Source organism: Passer domesticus, chromosome 4, assembly GCF_036417665.1.
Source record: "Passer domesticus isolate bPasDom1 chromosome 4, bPasDom1.hap1, whole genome shotgun sequence".
Classification (NCBI taxonomy): Eukaryota; Metazoa; Chordata; class Aves; order Passeriformes; family Passeridae; genus Passer; species Passer domesticus.
This window is the reverse complement of record NC_087477.1, coordinates 65,984,566-66,005,602: the sequence shown is the minus strand read 5'-3', so window position 1 is coordinate 66,005,602 and position 21,037 is coordinate 65,984,566. Positions and strand designations below refer to the sequence as shown.

At 40.0% G+C, this 21,037-nt stretch overlaps 1 long non-coding RNA gene across 1 annotated transcript; it reads left to right on the top strand.

Moving 5' to 3' along the window:
- Positions 1-251: 251 nt before the first annotated feature.
- On the top strand, positions 252-19,707 carry LOC135299443 (uncharacterized). Its single transcript, XR_010361428.1, has 3 exons — positions 252-2,420; positions 16,495-16,632; positions 19,457-19,707. It is a non-coding gene; the product is annotated as an uncharacterized LOC135299443 (long non-coding RNA).
- Positions 19,708-21,037: the final 1,330 nt, after the last annotated feature.

The following is a 21,037-nucleotide window of genomic DNA, read 5'->3' as shown; positions in this document are numbered from 1 at the left end:
TGTATATTGTAAACCACAGGGAGGACAAGGCATCCACTTTCTCAAAACGTGATAGTGGAACACTGCCCACTTTGGGCACAGATCTCCGTTGTTGCTCAGTTCACGGAGGTGTAAATAACCTAATGACTTGATCTGGATTCTTTATTTCCCGGTTAGCACAGACGCTCCTCCATGAGCTCCTCACGTTCCGGATGCCTGCTCCAGCCGTGCCCTCCGCAGCTGCCGCGGGTACAGCATCCCCACAGGCCAGGTCTGCCGTGATCGCGTCATGTGCGATCTTTAGTGTACTCCTAACACGGCGAGTATACGTGTTCCAGGCAGAGTCCAAGCCTAATTGCATGGAGTATTCGAGCAGTTTAACCCACAAGTACTCTTTGTTTTAAATAACACCACAAACAGCACAAGACAACTTGATAAAATATGCGTGCCTTGTTCCTTACCACAATTTACCCATTGTTAAGGTTTGTTTGTGGTTTGGTGTCTAGGCACAACGTCCTTCTGTTCTCTAAAATGGCTTGGAGAGCCTCATTTGACAACTTCACGTCCCTTTGAGCATGTGATGCCTTGGCCTTGCCACTGAGAACAGTTTCTGTTCCTGGTGCTTAATAATGGCTTATATAGAAAGAAACATAAGCCATATCTAAACTCAACAGGAACTCTCTCTGAGTGGAGGAATATAAATTTTAATAAATGCCTGTGGTTATCTCCATATTAAAGTGGAAAAAAAAGTCTAGGAAAGCAGCTAGCTTTAGTGTGGAACTTCAGTTGAATAGTTAAAAAGTTCACCTGCAAATTATTAACTTAGACATTTTCTCCAAATTATGAACCATTTTCTCCTCTAGCTGTTCCTCATCTCTAGGCATTCTGTAAATTTAATGTTGTAGAGGATACATTTGTGTTTGCTATTTGTCCATATTTTTCTGTGGTTTACGTTGTCATGTGTGTGATATATTCCAATCCTGCATCTCCTTGCAGGCTTCTCAGCAAACTGTTTCTGAAAACAACATCTTATTTGAACAAGCAAGTAGCAAATAAAGAAAATTAAATTAACAAGACCTGTAATTTAAACTCCTGCTTAAAAGAATTGTTAATTGTATTAGAAACTCAAACATTTTCTTAGTGTTGTTAATAGTTAAAGTTATATAATTGCTAGTGCGGATGAACCAAATTGAATCTTTTTCCCAGTTCTGCTTCTCATTTACAAAATTTCTCTCCTTTGTTTTCTTGGTTGTGTAGCATGCCGGACTCAGAATACTCTTGCAGAAAGAGCACTGCTTTAAGAAAGATAACCCTTCAAAAGCCCTCATTTTTGAGGGATGTCACTCATTTTAATCCCAAATATGCTCACACTCCTCACAAACGTAAGGTTTTAATTTTTATTGATGATAACTATTCAAATGAGAAGTAAATATTCAAGAAAGGTTATTAAAACAAAAGCAACTCTCAGTGTTTTCAGCTCTTATGATTTTATCAAAAGGCTGATGAGAGCTGGTGTTTTTCAGAAAGCCCAAGCTTTTGTATGAGAATAAACATTTTCTTTTGAAGTAAAAGTAAGATTCAAGGGAATAAATTAAAAATAAGCTGAAATGGGCCTTGAGTACATTTGATAGGATCAGAAGGAAAATAAAAGAACCCAAATATGTATTTTTTAGTAGTCCCTTTCAGTTCCTGATATCAAAACTTTTGTCAGTTTCTTTCGCTTTTCTGTTCCTCTCTGCCTTACTTACCCGCGGTTACTGCAAAACCCAGTGTAACAGTCCCAGTTGGAAGCAGGCTATTTTTCCAGCCTCTAGGCAGGAACAGATTGAGATATGGGTCCTGTCGTAACTCAGGCAACCAAGTTAAGAAGATGACAGGAAAGAAATACTATCACCCTAGTTTATAAATAGGAAACTGAAGAGAGTAGTGATTGCCTTGCCCAAGAAAACTGAAATTTCAAACAAAACCATGAAGCAAAATTAGTCTGCTGTTTTAACTGCAAAACTAACTGGGTGTCTTGTTTTTTTTTCCTGTCTGCTGCAGTAACTGCTTTTGCACCATTGCCTTGCCAGTATTAGAAGAACACAGTGAACGCCTGAGACAAAAAATCATCTCTCAACCTTCCTCTTCAGCTACCATCCCGTTGTCTTTGTCTCTAGATCTGTTATCTTCTCTTTCTTCCTCTATACATTCACTGGATAAACTTATCTGCTTCTAGTGTTTCATCTTCCTTCTCTGCAATTCTGCTTTGTGATCAATCTTTCCCTTAGTATCTTGATTTCATCTGTCTTTTCACCAGATTACCCTCCACTTCTCTAAGCATTTTCTACATTTCATTAAGAAAGCTCCAAACTTTCTGAAAAACTTTTTTTTTGGCCTGGACAAATTACACATTCAGAATCAGATCTAAGCTACTGTGTCTCATTGATGCAAGTACTCAGGTAAACATATGTAAGAGATTTAAACGGTTTTCATTTGTATGAGATTTAATCAACATTTTAAAAACACAGCTTTCAGAAATCAGCATCTTTGTCATAAATTAAGAAAGAAAATAGCCTGGGTTTGTATCCATGGGTAAGCAAATGAAGGGATTGCTTCAAATTTTGCAGCCTCTTTTTGTCAACATTTGTCTGCTGCACTAACACCATCATTATATCTATGTCCAACTGTAAGGAAATATATGAGTAAAAACCCAGTGTAAATCCTTAAGATCTGGACAGGCTACATAATTGAAATGTAATGAAAACATGTTGTGCTTGTGTCCTGAAGGATGATTCAATCTGACTCTCAATGGATCTCCATTTAATCAGGGTTTAAATACCTCTGAATGAGAATATAACCTATCAAAGATAAAACAATAATTTTTGTACTCTTGGTAATTTATATTAGCATTATTCTATTTCATGTGCTTGCTAATCTGATGATAACCACATGCTCAAAACTTCATGCACACATTTAGGAGGAATGTGTTTGTTGAGGTTACCATTACCTTTAGGTTTTGTCTGTTCCCATATTTGTTTTCTTTCCTTTACTTTTGCCTTTTGTTTTTTAGAGGCTGCTTTTTGTCCATTTATATTCCAGCTACACCTTCTCAATTTTATCAGGTTCATTTCTGGTTCCACTTTCCTGTATCAGCTCTTCTACTTCACCATGCATGATCTGTCAGCAGGACAACATGATCCGCAGATCAGAAGCAGTTTAGCAGTTATTAATTTGTGTTGAATCCTTTTGTGGCCAGCCAAGTCTGTGAAGGACACATCTTAGGCAAACAACAAAGATCACTAAAATTATAGTGTTTCTCTTTTCCTTTTCAATGGTTTTGGACTTTCAATATATTGCTTTCCTTTGTGAATTAGATACTTCCTGTAGCATTAAAATTGAAGGCAGTCTTTATTTTCTTTTTTTTTTCCTTTGCTTTTTTTATGCTATCTTATGAGTGTTAGTTGGTGCAACTGAATACTGGAATTTAGAGCAGAGTATCTCTTTTAGAGAGAGAGTGGAAAAAAGAATTTTGGGGAAGAGACAGGAACAGACTATGATCTGTCACAAACCAACTCTAGGATGAAACTTGGTGTGGAGGTCTGGCCAAAGGGGGAAAACCAAGACAAAGCAGCAGTTAAGAGCAGGGAGCGCAGGGAGTGAGCAGGATGCTCATGGAAAGAATTGAGAGGAAAGTTGTAAGATTGTGGGACAGAGGAGAGACTGCAAGTTTGGAAACAAAATTATTTTGGAAATGAACAAACACAAGGGAACTGTCCTAACTTTTAGATTTTCTCAATGACTGAAAATCCAAAGTCAAGAGTGTTCTGTTACATGGATTTTCTAATACTAATATTTTATGCATAAGTTCATATGCAAGTGCTTTGAATAATTTTGTTTTAAAGCCCAATTTCTCCAAAGCCCAGTGATGTTGCAGCATCTAACTCTTAGGCACACTTCTGTCTAGAGAAACCTCTGGCCTCCAAATACCAAAGTCTTCATTGGAAAACAGCTGATTAGGTTCTTCCTAGCTTGCCTAGGGTGGAAATGCTCAAAAAATGGGTTGCATGGTGGGCACAGGTGTTAAAGCAGGTAAGCAGACCCTAAAAACTGCTAGCAAACACTCATTACATGGAACTGTTCAGTTCAAACACTCTCTTTTGTGGACATACTTAGCCTGGTACCTCGTCTTCAGTGGAGTCCCCCAGGAACACCAGGCTGTGGGTGAGGCTCTGCAAGATGCTGGTGGCATCAAACCCAACTTGGACAAGAAGGCTCTAAGTTCTCTAAAAGCATCCATAAAATTAATAGGTTTGATCCAGGCTGTATTGAAAAAGTTTGGCACGGTTGTCTGTCCTAGTAATAGCAAATAATCATGTAGGGTTTAATAACAAGTTATGTTCACCAGCAGAATTTGTGGCTCTTCTTCTGTTTTAATGCTTGACATTACAGTTGAATAGAGTTAGTGTAAATGAGTTCTGTTTTCCCAGAGGCATCAAATTCCTCCTGTCAAGACAGTCTCTCAAGAGAGACTTGAAAGTCTCTCACTGCCCTCCTGCATTATTATTATTTTCCTTAAAATTTTCTTGGTACTGATGTAACTAAAAATTGAGTATAAGATCAGAGAAAATATTTTGTCAAGTGACTTAGACAGGCACAACTGATGGATACTAAGCAAACATGTACTGCATTTTATTTTCCTCTGAATGCACTACAAAAATATAAAAAAAAGTTCATTTTACTAAAAATCCAGGTGGTAAATTCACGCTACTTTCTGCTACTATGAAATTGAAGAGTGACACAGTACTGCCATCAAATCTGACATATGAGTGATTTTTCAGACCTGTAGGTTCAATTTTCAACTGGTGGGGTATGTCAAATCCCTGAAAACTGTCAGACCATTGTAGTGATGTTTATTGCTGTGACCAAACCAGACTCTTCAGCATGAAGACCATCACTTTACATATGTGGTCAATAATACTCAGCAGACTGTAAGCAAAGAACAAGATAGGATACGTAAAGTACAGCCAGCTTGATCCTGTTCTTTCCAGTCAATTTAGAGAGAATAAAGAAAGAAAGCCCACTGGCAAAGAACAAAAAAATGGAATTGAAACAGAACTTACTGAGAATATCACAGAAAAATAATTTTTCATTTGAAAATGTCTGTCTGGAAAAAACCCAAAATTTCTCAGCTTTAGTGTGAAGTTTCTCTGGGTTCTTGAGGAAATTTCCCATCAAACCCTGACTGTATGCTTTCAAATGGCAATGGCACTGAGCTAAGTTTGCCTGGTTTATGTTCAAATTACACAGACTTTTGGGACTTCAGACTCAGCCTTTTTAAGTGAAGGTTGGTGAGCATTCTCTTACCTCCCTAGAAACTTGTCCAGTCAGTACAAGCAGTTGAATCAAGGAGCTGAAGCTTTATTTCTCATCCCAGAAAAGACTGTAGTAGAAAGGATATAACTTCTCTCTCTTCACATAAATACTTAGTTATAAAAGTACAACAGATTTAACAGAAGTAATGAAGGGGTCTGTTTATATACTTCAGTTTAGAATCAAATAGAAAGAAACAGAACCTTCTAATTACCACAAGAACCATTGGAGTAGATGCTGTTCTAGAGTGGCTGTCTCTTTTCTTTGCCCCTGCTGCTCTCTTGTATGGGGAGAAAAGAGTCTCTTTTCTACATATTTTCCTTTCTGAATTCTAATTGTTCAATGTCACATAATTGCTCTTACACCTAGTACTACCAGGTAGCTTAGGAGCATTTTACAAGTATATGCTTCCCCTTTAGCTGCTCTGGACAAGAGGTAGATATGTAAAAGTTGTAATGTTAGGGTTAGGATTAGGTTATGATTTTACTAAGTTATTATTCCAGTGAAAGTAGATCTATAAATTTAAGTTGTTTAGTACTGCTTGATCTACCTTTGAATTTCATACTTTTTTTCCTTTTTGTTCTTCGTTTGTTACTGTTTATTTTAACTTTCACTGAGAATGTTTGTTTTTTTCCTCATGCTTGTTGGCAACTGAATCAATTTAAAATATAATCTTCTGGTCCTAGTGAGAGGTCATATGTGGATGCTATGTTTACTTATTCACTCTGACAAATCGTGGAGGCATCAAACAGTCAGTACCAAGAAGAACTCCATAAAACTAGATAAGGCATTGGCTGAGGGCTCTGACTTGTGTTCAGCAGTGGACAGAAATCACAGGCTGAAGTGTCTCTCCCTGGCCCTTGCCTTGTTCTCCAGAGGCAACTTGTAGGGAGAAATAAAAATTATGAAACATCTTCTGAATCACAATTTGAGCCAAACCTACTGAAATGAATGAAAAAGTGGATTTCAATCAATTTGTACATGTCATGCATATTTCTGGTACTTTCTTTAGCCATCTGGTTTACATCTACTATCTTTTAAAAGTGAGATTCCTGAAACCTGCCAGAAGAGCAAAAGAAGTAGTTTTTTTGGGTGTGTACTAGCAATTTGGTGTGGTATCCAAAAATAAGGAGACAAAGACACTCAGATCTCATCTGAATAAGTCAAACTGTACATGCTTTTGCCAAAAATATTTTTTTCATGAAGAGTTTTCTTTGGCATAGACTTCAAGGTTTAAATCAATATTGTCGTTAAGTAGAAGTGTCTTTGTTTTTAGAAAAACATTTAAAGGGTGGAATAAATAAAATTAATTAATGCTTTCATCGTTGGAGGTGTGGTCCAAAAGCATCAAACTGTTCAAGCAACTTCAAGGCTGTCCTGGTTCAGGGACAAAAAATAAACCTAAGTTCCACGGTGGAACTTTAAGTGCTATGAAGTGCCTAATTCCCATCAAAACTTTAAGATGTGTAGCCTTTCTCCTTTAAAAGAGGCAGTAACATGTCATCTAACAGAGTGTATTGTGGTCCCTCATTTCATGTTTGAGCCAATCTGTATACACAGAGAATGAGTCTTTCTTGGAACATTGCTAGTTTTAAGACCCTCCTACAAGCTTGCTGTTCTCAGTCATATTTGTACTCAATTCTAAGCTGTTCCTCAGTCTATTCCTAAAATGAGGAGAAAAAATCCACTTAGTAAGAAGGAATCTAAGCCTGGTTGTCAAGGTACTTGCTTGGACATTTTGCTGATGGAGAGTGAGCTCTGTACTTTCAATTCTGCATTGTGCATAGGTTTCACTAACAGCACAAGCACAATGTCATTTTTTTCAACTTTAGTGGTTGGGTAGATTCTGACACACAAGGAAAATGGATCTGTTTCAATTTGGTATTTAACAAGGTGCACAGATGGTGTTAAAAAGCAGGTAGAAGTGGTTAATCACCTGTGAATTTTAGGCATTTTTCTGCTGTCCATAGAGGACTTGAGAAGTGCATTTGCTGCATGGGTTTCTCCACCATGATTTGCATTTTCATGTTTTTTTTCAATCAATCACCCCAGAGTGGCTTGCAAGTCTCTTAATTCCAAAGCAGTGAAGACCTGCCCATGTCCACACTGTAGTGCAACAAATGATTTGGGACCTAAATCGTGTGGTATTTGGTATTCATGTTCAGGCAAATCTGTACCTCATCACACCCTGAATTGTTTCATTCTACTGACACCATCTGTTTCTTGTGCCTCAACCAATTTGTATTCCATTTCAAAAGTTGTCCCCTATGCTCTGCTTTCTGACCTTGTAAATTGATCTCCTGTACAGTCTGTAACAAATACTTTCCTGAAATCTGGATGAATTATGTCAACGATTTCATCTTTATCAATTCAGCAGTGCTTTGAAATGACCCTAATACATTTGTCATACATGATCCTCTTTTAGCAGAACAAGGCAGCTTTCCCTTTACTAAATCACATTCCTAAATGAATTGTAATCTGCCTTAATAAATGTTTCCATTATCTTGCTCACTACTACAGTCAGTCTTACAAGTCTGTATTTCATTCGGTCTTCCCAGTGTCTCTTTTTGACAGCTACTGAAGACACCAAACAATGAAATGCCTTTCAGGTAAATATTAAGTGCTCCTTAAAAGAAGAAGAAAAAATTAAAATCTAGTAAGATATAGTCCTGGTGTTCAATAGTAGTTTTAGAGATTCACTTAAATGAATGGAGAATAAAGGAGGATTTCTTTATTGCTGGCAGTTAGTGGCAGTGATGGATCATGGCATAGACATTCTCAGTATGGCCAAACAATTTCAGTGTATAGAATTTTATATAGCTACAGCTAAAATTCAATGAACTGATTCAGAAGGTTCAGGATAAACTATAACAATAAGTTAAACCCTTAAATCGATTTGGTATTTTAAAAAGATAGGGAGCAGGAGATGTCATCTTCCCTCACAGATCTAACTTTTACTGGAACTGTAAATCCAGAGCAGAGTATTGGTGGATAAGAGTATATAATGTATGATTTAAGACCCATCCTGGAAATCAGTGAGGATTTGAGTACACCAACTCTAAAACATTATCGGAGCATTATAAGGGTCCATCCAGAAAGTTAGAAAGATTTTTTTTTTTTAACAAAAAAGATAAATTTCATATCTTAAAGAGGCTATTTTTGAAGAGTGCCAGGCAAGATGAGAAAAGAAAATGACTGTGAAAAGAGAAGCAGAGTAGCAGAGGCATAGATAACCACTCATCCTACTATCCTCTCAAGATACAAGCTGAGGATGATTTCTATCAATGACTTCCAAATATAACATTATTCAGCTTTCATTATGTTGTCAATCTAATTTGAATGTAAGTTATTCAGAGCACGTGGCTGTTTTGCCTTTGTGTTTTTCTGTAAAGCGCTGCTCCCCCAAGCCAGGAAAAAAGAGAATTCTCGGATTAGAGGAGATAACATCCTCATTGAAAGTCCTGTGTACAAATGCTTGTTTTCTAATCACCGTTTTGAAACCTACCCCTGCTACACTACACTGAGAATTTCTTCTTCAAAGTAAGAAGAATTGCAGCTTATTTTTTGCTAACCCTGGAACAGCCTCTCTGCTTTATGAGCAGTGGGAGAAACTCCTGCCAATTTACATTAGATTCTAGGGAAAAAAAGACCTGAATCCCAAGGTTTGGCTTTGGTGATGGCCTGAAGTTCAGAGAACTCACAATATTGAACAACCTTCATGTCTGAGATTAAATCCTGAATTCTCACTGAAGTGAAATAGAGTTTTTTCATTGACCTTAGAAAAGGCAAGGTTTCAATTCTTCTTTTTGAGACAGGAGTTATTATAGTTTTTGCATTCTATGGCATGGTTACATAGAATTGAGTACTATAGAGATAGCCCACAAGTAATACAGAAAATATTATCCCTAGATCTGCAAGATCTAAGAGAAAAGCCAAAAAAATAGCTTGTTATGTGCTGGCAAGTCCACCTTCCTCATCTTAACTCTAAATAAAAACATAAGAGTTTAACTGAAGAACAATTAAAATCAGAGAACATGCCCTTTATTAGCCTACTGAGTAATTTTCTAGATTTCAGCTTCCCTTTCCCATCATCTCCCTCTTTACAATGAATTTACTCTAAATCTCCCTGGTTTTTTGTTCTGTTGTATTTTTCTCCCCCTCTTTGTATGTATTTTTCTTTCTGCTGTTTGACTCTAGATTTTTGTATCTGACTTTATTTTATGTGTCTGCCTGCCTTTGAGCAGGGTCCGACTGAGGAACTAGCTCATAACTATAAAACTCCAGACTGGAGAGGCTTTCCCTGAATCCCCAGATCCACCATTGGCCAACCCATGATTCCAATCTCACTCTCAAACAAGGACAGTGAGCACCACTGTCTGATAATTACTTTTGGGTCCAGGAGACTAATCCGTGGCTCTCAAAGAGAATTCACTCTGCTCCCTGTGAGCGTGGGTCAGGTGTATGAGGCAGGACTTCAAAAAATGTCAACTAATGCCAGCACAGGAATGGACCAAACAAGATGAATACCTACCATAAAAAGCCAGGGATGTAAAAGGTATATATAGACTTGAGCTAAGCCAGGTGCATTGAACATCCACCTGAGAATACAATAGGAACTAGTTGAACATATGAAGACAAATACTGGCTCCATCTGAACAGAAAAAAAACCAAAAACAAACAAACAAAAAAACCCCCAACAAAACAAACAAACAAAAAACAAACCCAAAAACCACAAAAACCAAATACCAAATAAATCAGCAACTAAATCAAGAAAAGTTAAAGGGCTAAAAAGAAAAGGAAGCTATTACCTGGGGGAAAGCTAGGGGGTGGTTCTTGCCTTCATACACCAGGATGAACATATTTGGTGTGTTATGTCCTGGCTGTGGGAGCTGAACTGCCCTCTTTTCACAGCAGCAAGAGGTGTGTTCAAGCATGTGATGCAAAGTGTGGCCAGTCCAAGCACAGGGAGCAGGTCAGGTAGAGGTGCTGGTGTGCAGCTGCAGAATGGCTCAGTGGGGAATGCCTGCTCACCAAGCAGCACAAGGCATAAAGGACAGGCATGATGCAGAGGAACAGGGAGAATAATGATGGTTTTAGTCCTTTAGAGATTAAAACACAGCCAAGCAGAGGCTGACAGCTAAAAGAATCAGCCTCTTAACAACTTACAAAGGGTGCAAAAAGAACTTGGACGACACCAAGCTGACCTGAAAGCAGCAGAGTCAGAGCACTGGGGCATTACCTGCCAACAAGCAAGTCTGAGTGCAGGCACTAAACACCTCCCAAGCAACAGGAGAAAGCAGTACAGGAAAGCTGAGGAGAGGCAGATTTTCAGGAGAATGCTGGACACAAAGCTACTCAACTCCCAGCCCACGTGGAGTGGTCCTGGCATGGAAGAGCAAGCTGCACACTGTGCAACCTACACACAGAATCAAGGGTGTTACGTGATCCCACATGTAAGTGAAAAATGGTGGGATTTTGTGACTTTTCGAGGGTCTGATTCATGATTTTGGGCTCCAAGTGAGCAGCAGTAGTATTAGTTCTGTTAAACATTCCCTGCTCAAGGATCCATTCCACATATATCATAGTCTTCCTGAATTTTACAAAAGCTGAACAAGGCCGAAGAAGATACAGGAAAAAGCAAATTATGATAAAAGGATGGAAAAACTTCATGAAGTTGAGCAGTCCACAGGATAGCATTTACCCCATGGCTTATCTACATAAAAGGCAAAGAGCTGTCCTGTCCCATGCAGGCTGTACCTGAGATGTTCTCCCACAGACATCCTGTGGGCAGCAGGGCTGTGTTGGTGTGTGTGACCTGGACCATGACTACCACCCCAGCAAGAGGCCATGGGGGAGTGAACTCCCCTATTGCATCTCCTGTTGGGCTCATGCCTGCCAGTACAGCTACCATTTGTCTTTTCTTTTTAAGGTAGTGATATAAATCGGCTCCCAGGTTTTATACTGGCATAATGTTAGGGTGAGAGCAGTTAGCAACCAGTAGGGGAAAATACACTGCCACAATAAATAAATAAAAATGAGGTGTTCTGTTAGAGTATTGGGGCATTTCAAGCCCCAGGGGTTATTAATGTAAACGAATCTTGTGCTTATTCTGTCAGGGAACACAAATCAATAGTACATGAAAAAATAAGAACCAACAGTCTTAAAATCCCAGAAGAAAACAAACCACACAAATCAGATCCCATTATAGATTTCAGGACCATTCTCTTGATCAGAGAGAATTTTTCTTCCATAAATAAAGTTGTTAAAGGTGACCCCATATTAGAGTGAGAGTTTTGAATTTACCTCCCAAAACATCTGAGGTGCTTGAAGCACTGTTTTTCTTTTGGATCAAGCCCAGAAGGTCTGAAAATATGGTTTATTTGGACAGCATGTGAAGGTTTGATTGATCCCAGAGCTCTGCTGGCATAAAGATTTATTGAAGTGTGCTTTCAGGAAAGCATAGTTGATTGTCCAGTGCTATCACCATGAGCACCAGATTCCCCACAAAATCTAACAGCTTAGCTATGACTCTAAATAACTAGTACAGAATTTAAAAAAAAATCTATAAAAAGTGATTGCAGTAAAGAGAAACCAGTCTTGATACCAACACCACTGGCAATCCAAATATCTGGTATTTCTCTGCTGCCCTGTCATCTGCTCACCAGAGTCACAACATTGAGGGATTTTCTGCCTCCTTGTCTCTGAATCCTGAGTTTCTACTAGCTCACATTTTCCAAGTGTTTAGAGGCATATGAAAGCAAGATGTTGAAACAGAGGAAGACTTTTCCTTGGTCACTTGAACCTTGGCTTTCAAGTGTTCAAGTGAAACACTTGAACAAGAGACCTTAATTACCTGAGACTAGTCTAAATTACCTAACTTGCTTCTGATAAGAATGGGTTGCAATGTTTGGTTTGAATCAGAATGGCTTTCAGTCTATGAAAAGCATGTTCTGCATCTCACAGGTTATGTGTAGTTCCATAGCAGAGAAATGCAGATTCAGCCCCTATCTGCACTAACCATATTGGTACCCAGGTACCTTACCTTGCTTATCTGTGTTTAGAAGTCTTTTTTTTTCAGCAAGGGAGCATCACTTTAGTCTTTCCATAGCTTGTTATGTTGTTTACAATCTTACTCAGACTGCTGTTGAAAATGCTTTTTCCGTTTTCCCAGTATGAAGTTACAACACGCTGTTACTGTTTACAGCAAATAGGCTGGCATGACTGTGCAAGCTGAGGAGGAACACACATGCAGTGGGAGATTTGCTGTGATGCTTTCACAGAAACTTGAATTATATACTATTTTTTAATAATTTTATTATCAAAATAGCTCATTTTGTTAAAGAAAAGAAAACACCCTCAAAATTATTTGTGGAAAATGTTATGGAAATAAATAATTTGGAAATGTGACCTGCTGCCAATAATCTCTTAAGAACTGGCCTGATTTTAGTGACCTCTCAGAGGAACATAATACTACCTAGGCTGTTTGGAGGTAGTGTATACTTTCCAGGAAAAAAAAAAAAAGGAAAAAAGCACTAAAAATTAGTGGAAGGAGAAAATATAATTCAATTAAATTGCTTCCAATTTCACTTTTACCTATAGAATTTGGTCTATCAGATTCTCTACAAAAGATGTGGTCTAACCTCTAGGGAACAGCCACACTCATGATCCAGAGCAGGAGGCTGCTCTCTGAAGTGGTGAAATTGCTTCTAGGTATTTGAAGCCTATGTGGTATTTTTGTCCTGCCTTCAGTCCTCCAGCATGGTGTGTATATTCACGTATGTGAACTAAAACATGTTGCTCCCTCTTGGGACAAAAAACCTTGTCAACTAATGCATCAAAACCACTTTTGTGTCTATCATAAAATCATAGAACTATAAAAACAAACTCTGGAGCTCATTTGGTGTCCAACACCTTGCTCAAAGCATGGGAAATGTCAAAGTTAGGTCAGGTTTGCAAGGCTTTGTGAAGTCTAGTTCTGAGTGTCTCCAAGGGCAGAGATCCTACAACTTCCTTGGGCAACACAGTGTTTCACCACAGTGAATTAATTTATTTCCTTCTATCTGATGACAGAAGAAAGTGATGACCCAATGGGGTGCTTTCCAACCTTACCTGTTCTGTAATTCTATCTAACCAGAATGTCCATTACAGCAACTTGTGTCCATTGCCTCTTGTTCTTTTCTGTGTAATACTTAACCAGAAGAAAAATTGTACTCTGTTCCATCTAGCTCTACCCATATTACAAGGCAGGGAGAATAAAGACATTTTGTGGGCATTAGAGCTTCTTTTTGCAGGCTGCCTTAAATTAAATTACCCTGTTGATTCTCCATCAACAAAAATAATGGCTGAATTCAATGGTTTTTATTGATGCATCACACTGGTGTTCAGATACACGATTTCCCATGCCACAAGGCTGCCTTTATAAGGATTAACAAGTCTTCATCTCTGTGGTAGAAATACACTGGATTTTTCATATTTATGAGAAATATGAGGAACTAGTGATACTCACTCTCTTTTACTTTTCCCTTAAAACATATGTGGCAAAACTGAAACCACTGAAATAGCTGGTTAACTGTTATAAATGCCTTTATATTATTACATATAGGTAGAACGTGTGGATGAGAAATTACTGTACAACCTTAACCTAGACTGGCTTGCTTAATTTTTGTTCACCTGAATTATAATATTTTCTTTAAAAATTAACAGTTCCATTAATCATAATTATTTTTTACACCCATAGGAAAATAATAAATTAGATGACTACACTGATGATACTGGATGATTAGGAAATATGACAAAGGCTGCCACAATTTCTTATCTCTTCTGAGGTGCCCGCTTCTACCTAAGAGCAGTGGAAGAGGTCAGGGCAGCCATCAGACTGCCTGGCTGGATGCTCAAGGGATATATTGGCATCCTGCTGATATTCCTGTCAGTCTGGTCCTAAGTGACTTGATCATGGACCTATGGACTTGGGGAAGAGTAGAAAATGCAACTCAGGTGTTCAGCATCCTGTCCTGAGGCCTAATCATAGGCCGAAGTTGAAGAGCTCCAAGTATCCCTTTCAGCTCCAGTGCACCAGAGATACTCATGCACTCTCTAGAGGAACCTGGGGTGTCATAGCAGTGCTAAAGAAAAAAAAAATTTAAAGGCAGAGACCAGCAGCATTGCTCCTTTTCCAGGTTGGTTGCAGTCACTAGTAATACTAGTCCCTTTTTTCTAGATGTGGAATTTTTACACAACTACAGTTAGAGAAGGGAGACTTTCAGAGCACTTGCTTTCAGTCTTGCTTTTTGTAATGACAAGACTATATATGAAGGGCAATGTTCTCAGCTGAGCTCTGGTTCAGGCATTGTTGACTGAGCTGAAATAGCACAAATGTGGTAGCTGTCTAGATATTCACTTAAACATCACCCTGATTGGGAGTACACTGCAGTGCTGACGTGTTCAGACACCCTCCTATACCTTGAGAATGAGGGCCCAAATCCTGGTAGTGGAGTGGTGCAATAGGGAGACAATCTTCTCCCCTGGCTCCTGTGTCATGATGAATAGAAGGGAAGAGTTCAGGGCACTGGTGGGGAGATGGATCCACCATGCAAAGCAGTTAGGATAGATTTCAATCAGTGCTTCACTGACTCAGTGAACATTTCAGTGGACTACACAAGATGTGACATGGCCTTGCTTTTTTTCTGTTTGTTCCATTGAGCACATGTGCTGTAATTTCTTCAGTATCTACAGGAGCAAACCCTGAGCTGCTGCAGTGTAGGGGAAAGGGCAGGAGTTGGGAAACCGTGGAGTGAGGCATCCTGTTAACAACTAGAAGGAGGGGCAGGGCTTAGGTCATGGACCTTGGCATGGTCATGGACCATGGCAGAGGCAGCTTGAGCATCTTGAGGTCCCAGAGGGGAGGATGTACCCCTGCTTCATGGGTCATGAAGACCAGGACAAATCACCAGTCCCTTGAGGACTCAGACTTGCCAGCACTGCATAAGCATACCATTAGTGCCTTTAACTCTGAGTGTCACTTATGTGCTAGGGCTCTTTCATGCTTCCCTTTCCTGTTTGCAGAGGCTTGTTTAATTTTGCTAACGACTCTGAATGAAGATAAGGCCCGTGTGTGTAATAACAGACTAAAATTAAACTTCAAACAAATTATCTGTTAGGGTTTAGGAAAATCTTATCTGGGGAGGAATTAATCCTTGCAGCTTGTTTTGGGGCTTTAGCGGGCCACCAGGGATTTGAAAGAGAACAATTTTTCAGGCTGGAATATACACAGCAACTGGAACAATGTGCATAATTCCGTGGATATGATAAAAGAGAAAAAAATCCCAAAAAGGCACATAAACATCTGAAGTTCTGCTCCCGAGCCAGCATGAACTGACTGCAAACTAAATGCAGCTGCTGTAGATCATCAGCTGTCACTGTCAAAGCCCTGGTCTCTTTGTGACTGATGTCCCTGCTTCCTTTGTCACTGTGTATGAGGACAATCCTGTGAGTCAGCTCTTCTGCCCTAGTGCTGCCTGCTGCAGGGTTTGGAAAGCAGCCATTGCACCCTCCCAGTGACATCAGGTTGCTCTGAGAAGATGATGTTGCTCAGTCCAGCATATTAATCAAATCAACACAGAGGGGGCAAGAAGTGCCCGTGGGGGTTACTTTGCTGCAGAAATGCTCACGTGGCTCAGCCTGCTGTTGGGAATGGGATCAGAGGTTCCCATTCAAATGGGGCTGGCAGAGACTGGGAAAATCAGCCCCATTTGAATGCTACCACCCCATAAAGGTTTGAGGGATGTAGTCCCAGGAACAATTTCAGACTAACACTTTAGTTCTGCTATTGTCTGTCTGACAGACAATAAAGACAAAACAGGAAGACCTCTCAAAACATCTTCTTACCCTCATACCACAGAGATACCTCAACTTTCCTTTTGCAAGAGGTTCCTGGTAGAGGTCTTTCATCTTTTTCCATTCATTTTTTCTTTCTTTCATCTTAGCTGTCCACACCAGTTGTAGGGTGAAAGAGCTGTAGGAGGAGGGAATAAGAGAGAAAAGGAGCTTTAACAGCCAGGAGAAAATAAATGGGTGGTCTTTGGAAGCATAAACTAGACCAATAGTGAGGAAAATCACAGGGGGGAAAGTTCAACATTTACTGGTTTTTTTGATTTTCTTAAACAGATTTTTCTTGCAGTTCTGGGGGCATATATTTGCAGAGTTCAGAGTGAAAAGGCCTCTCACAACTGCACAGCCATACTAGAAGAGAAACTGCTGGAAAACATTGTCTTAAATTTTCATTATCCTCAACCACACAATGGGGTAAGATACAAGTCTTAGGTGGAAATATGCAATGCCTAAACTCTGAAAAAGTTTTCACAGCATATGTTGTATATTCCAATACTGTTTTGGGAATATTTGACTACATTGCCATACTGTCAGATTGTTATGATTTGGGGTACTTAGAGCAATCAAATGAGTAATATAATAGGCTAAATCTGCATCCTGAAACGCCAGAAGACTGAATACACCCATTTGTTCAAAACATCTGACTATATTCCCTGAAGCTGTTTACAAAGAGGAATATCTTGCTTGACAGAAGGGAATGCAGTCACATGCTCAGAACACAGCAGGAAAGCATGAACAAATGAAGAGCAAAACATCCATCCTCTTTGATGGGTGGTTTAGATTCCTTCCCATCCATGTAGACAACACCTCTTTGGCCACTCTCCCTTCCCACCCATCCTTCCCCCTTCATAATTTTCAGCAGTAGTCCTTTTGTATTTGCAGGTCTGTTTCCCACCTGAAGAGCCCCAAGTCACTTCTTGACCTATCATAATTATGCAATTTATTTGGAAGTTAAACAGCTGAGGCCTCACTGAAGTCCAGCTCTGCTGTACTCCCCAGCCAGCACCATCTCAGCAGTGGTACATGTTTGCATGCTTACTCCACCCTGCCTCTAGGCCTGGGCTGCACCAAGAGAGAAGCAGAGATGGCTTAGTGCAATGTGTGCTCTGCCTGGTCAGAAACCACCTCTGTCTCCAGAACAGGCTCCCTCCACTACCTGAGCTGCTCTTGACCCTATCTTGCTTGTCATAAATCTCAGGTGTCAACAGAGGAATTGAGAAATAGGGAAGGAAAGATTTTTGAAATAATATTTTCATTTCAAAGAGTCTAGACTAGAGACAAGAGGTTGAGTAGTTTGGTGTGCTCATGGTATAATAAACCAGCTCTTTTCTACCTTCAGTTTCCATCTATAACACCCATATAAGTCTTGACAACAAATGTCATATGTTTTATTGTAATGGATATTGCTTGCAAAAGGCAAATATGTTTCCAAAGGATTGAATTTGCTACCATGGGAGACAATGTTAGTAATTTGGGGTTAAATACAAAGAGACAAAAGAAAGCTCTCTTGTTAGAGTAAATACAATCTCACTGCTTTGCATTCGGTTTTAGAAGGTTCATGAATATCTTTGTTTTCTGTAACCTTGCACGTTATTGAAAAAGATCTTTCATTTGCTTCTACTCTTTGCAATTTCTTCAGATATTCTATTTCCTTGCATCTGCAGAAACTGAGCTGTTTTTTGTGTGCTTGACAAACCATCAACATCTGCATGTGAAAGATTTCAGAGAGAGAAGAAACAGGATAAAACCAGAAGATAGAATCCTTTCCTAATCGTTTTTCCTTTGATTTTCAGACACTTGTGTAATAGGATGTATCCAACGGTGAATTTTTCTGAAAATATATTTAAACTGAGCAAATTCAGATTTGATTTGTTGACACTAGAGAAAAAACTCAGTGAAAGAAGTAGTCTGTCTTGCTCAGAAGCTACCTCAGACTGAAGCTGTATTTTGATTTGAGAGCACAAACAAAAATAGGGAATTATGCAGGACTGATTCCTTGTGGAGGTCAAACCTGTAACTGGAGGTGGCAGACTGGCACACTGAGGTGGCACATTTCAGTGTCTAGTCAAGATCATGCTGCAAAAAACAGGGAGTGTGGAAAGGCACTGTGATCATCTGGGTATCTGCTTTCCCACACAAAATATTTTGTAACTGTGCTGTGCCTTGGTTTCTCAGTGACAATTGCCAGGTTTTACCAGGTAAAGGAAGAGAAGGCCCAAATCCCATCCTCGGGGTTTGTACCAACTGGAACAATCTTCCTCCCAGTGAATCTTGCTGAATTGTTCAGGTAAATTAGGTGCTTCTGAGGGAAATTTGCTCTGTACATAGTAAGCTAGAGGAGCGGCTGCCACATGCTAGTGCCTTCCCCAGGTGGGAGGAGCTGCTCCCCAAGGAACTCCCATTTTCTGTTGCTTGGAAGAATTTAAATCCACTGCTTATAACATTCTGTCTTTTCCCCAAAGACCTGGACACCCTCAGATGCTGCCTGTGTCAAATAACCACCCATCACTTCCAAGAAAGGGGGTTGCTGCTCTATTCTCATTTCAAGTGTGGGCTCTGGAGAGCATCAGGACTGGGATCCAGACCCTGCTTCCCCTTGGGACTGGGGAGGGTTGAGCTTTCCTATCACCTAAGCTGTTACAAATAATAGAGGGTCTGATAAGCATTCTCCTTAGCCCATCCATGGGGATGTCAACAACTCATGAGTTACCTCAGATAAAAGGGCTTGTGAAAGACCATTTTTTACAGTTGTTATGACTCTAGATAAATTCTACAACGTTTACCTCAGTGTCAGTGTTCATGGATAACTACAGATAGTTGGTGTTCTTCAGCTTAAAGGGTAAATCCTGAGCTAGCTGTCAGTGTGGACAAGTGAAGGTGAAATACAGCAGGGTACCCATAGATGAGCCTGAGACCTTTGTAGTGAAGACAAACTCCATGCCTTGGGCTGCACTTGGGAGCAGAAGTGACTCACCCTCTTTGCTAAATTATACCACTATGTGGGGCACGCATCAGACTTTAGCAAGCTCCTAGTTATTCCAGAAGTTAGTGTGCTGTGCCAACTCATTACTTCCTAAATAGCTCCAGTGTCGGTGCTGAGTGGTGACTTAAGTGACTGCTGACATTCACTAAGGTCACCAAGCTGGGTCTATACTTAGGAACACTTTGGTGCTGCAAATGACATGGAATTGATTTAATCTATACAATGTCTTGTCTCTGATGATCCTTCCAATCACAGGTCTGACCAACATGGACAACAAAGGTAGAAGACAAAATGAATATTCAGCTCACTAACTAAAATGTGGAGAGGCCTCTCAGTAAAGCAAACACTAGAGACAGCACCCATAAGGAATTGAATAGTGGCTGAAAATGTGAACATTCCTGCATTTTTTCCTAAGGAATGTAGTGTGCCTCTACTGATGACTGCAGTAAATGTGCAGCATTTCTCACTGCAGAGAGCTCTTCCTGATTAGCACAGCTCGCTCTACAGCTCACATATTGCAAATGGATCCTTCCCTCTCAGTGCTCACTGAACTGGATCACCCTGAAAAGGCCCAGTGCCTATGGCCAGATGACAAAGACATGTACAGCTCCATTTGGCAGCCTTGAGGTTTCAACATCTTCATAAACTCCCAAATTCAAAAGGTAATTCTCACCCCCCCTACTCCTAAGCTGTTAGCACATCAGCAAGTGACTGCTGCCAAAGCACAAGAAACTCTTTGTTCTCCTCTGCCCACCACACCAAAGGGTCATGATTGGCTCCAGCTGGGCCTCATTGATAGTCTATCAAAAATACCAAATACAAATTATCCTCAGCTGACCTGCAGATGTTGCTACCAGACACCCTAAAACAATAAAGATAAATATCTCAGCTGTCATTTAAGGGGAAATGGCATATGGTTCTTCAAGTCTGATGATTCAGACATAATGATCTCCCAGCAATTATGAAGATAGAGGCAAAGAAAGAAAACTGAAAGAAGATAAACTCTCTATTACCTTTCATTTTACCCCTAAATCTGTCTTCAGCCGTGTCTGAGAAAAGCAGAGGGACCAATCACTATTTGTTACTAGCAAGGCAGCACAGGATTGGCAAGTATGCCCGCACATATGTGCATTCTGTTTTAAGCCAAGGGTGCTAGAAAGGTATTAAAGTGTCAGTTTGTTCTGTATTTCACTTTATTCTCTTGGCTTGGGACAGGTACATCCTTAATGCACATTGAAACAAGCCATGTGAGAGCCATGTGTCCCCTGCAATGCTGGAGTGGGCTGGCTCAGGCACACCAGCTGCCTGCACCTCTGTGACTGCTCCATCATGTGGGGTGGGACTGGAATTCAGCATGGGTGTGAGCACAGCCCTCTCCACATAATTGTCAGCCAGGATTTGTTTATCCTTTTACAGCTCAAAAAGTGAATGTTGTTGTTTGTTGGGGTTTTTTAAATTCTACCTGCACCCATCCTCAGCCAGAAATACGCTCCAAGCTCATCCACTCTGTTTTTGCAACAGAGAAGGAGACCTGGCCAGGCTTTCACAGTCCCAGCTGTGTGGGGGTTTATAGGACAAGCTCCAAATATCACAAATCATAAAAATCAGGTGGTAGCTATTCCTCTGATAGAGGTAGCTGCAGTAAGTTTGTGGGGAGTAACTGCAGAACTCTGTAGTTACTCACTTCATTAAGTCTTAATTGTAACGATTGCAAGGTGCAACCCAAGCACCATAATCAGATCCTGAGGTGACAGAGGCACAGAAAATTGTAATAAGCCTTCCACTGAAATGAAAGGCCTGTAGTTTTCTCCCTAGATGCTAATGGCACAAAGCAGA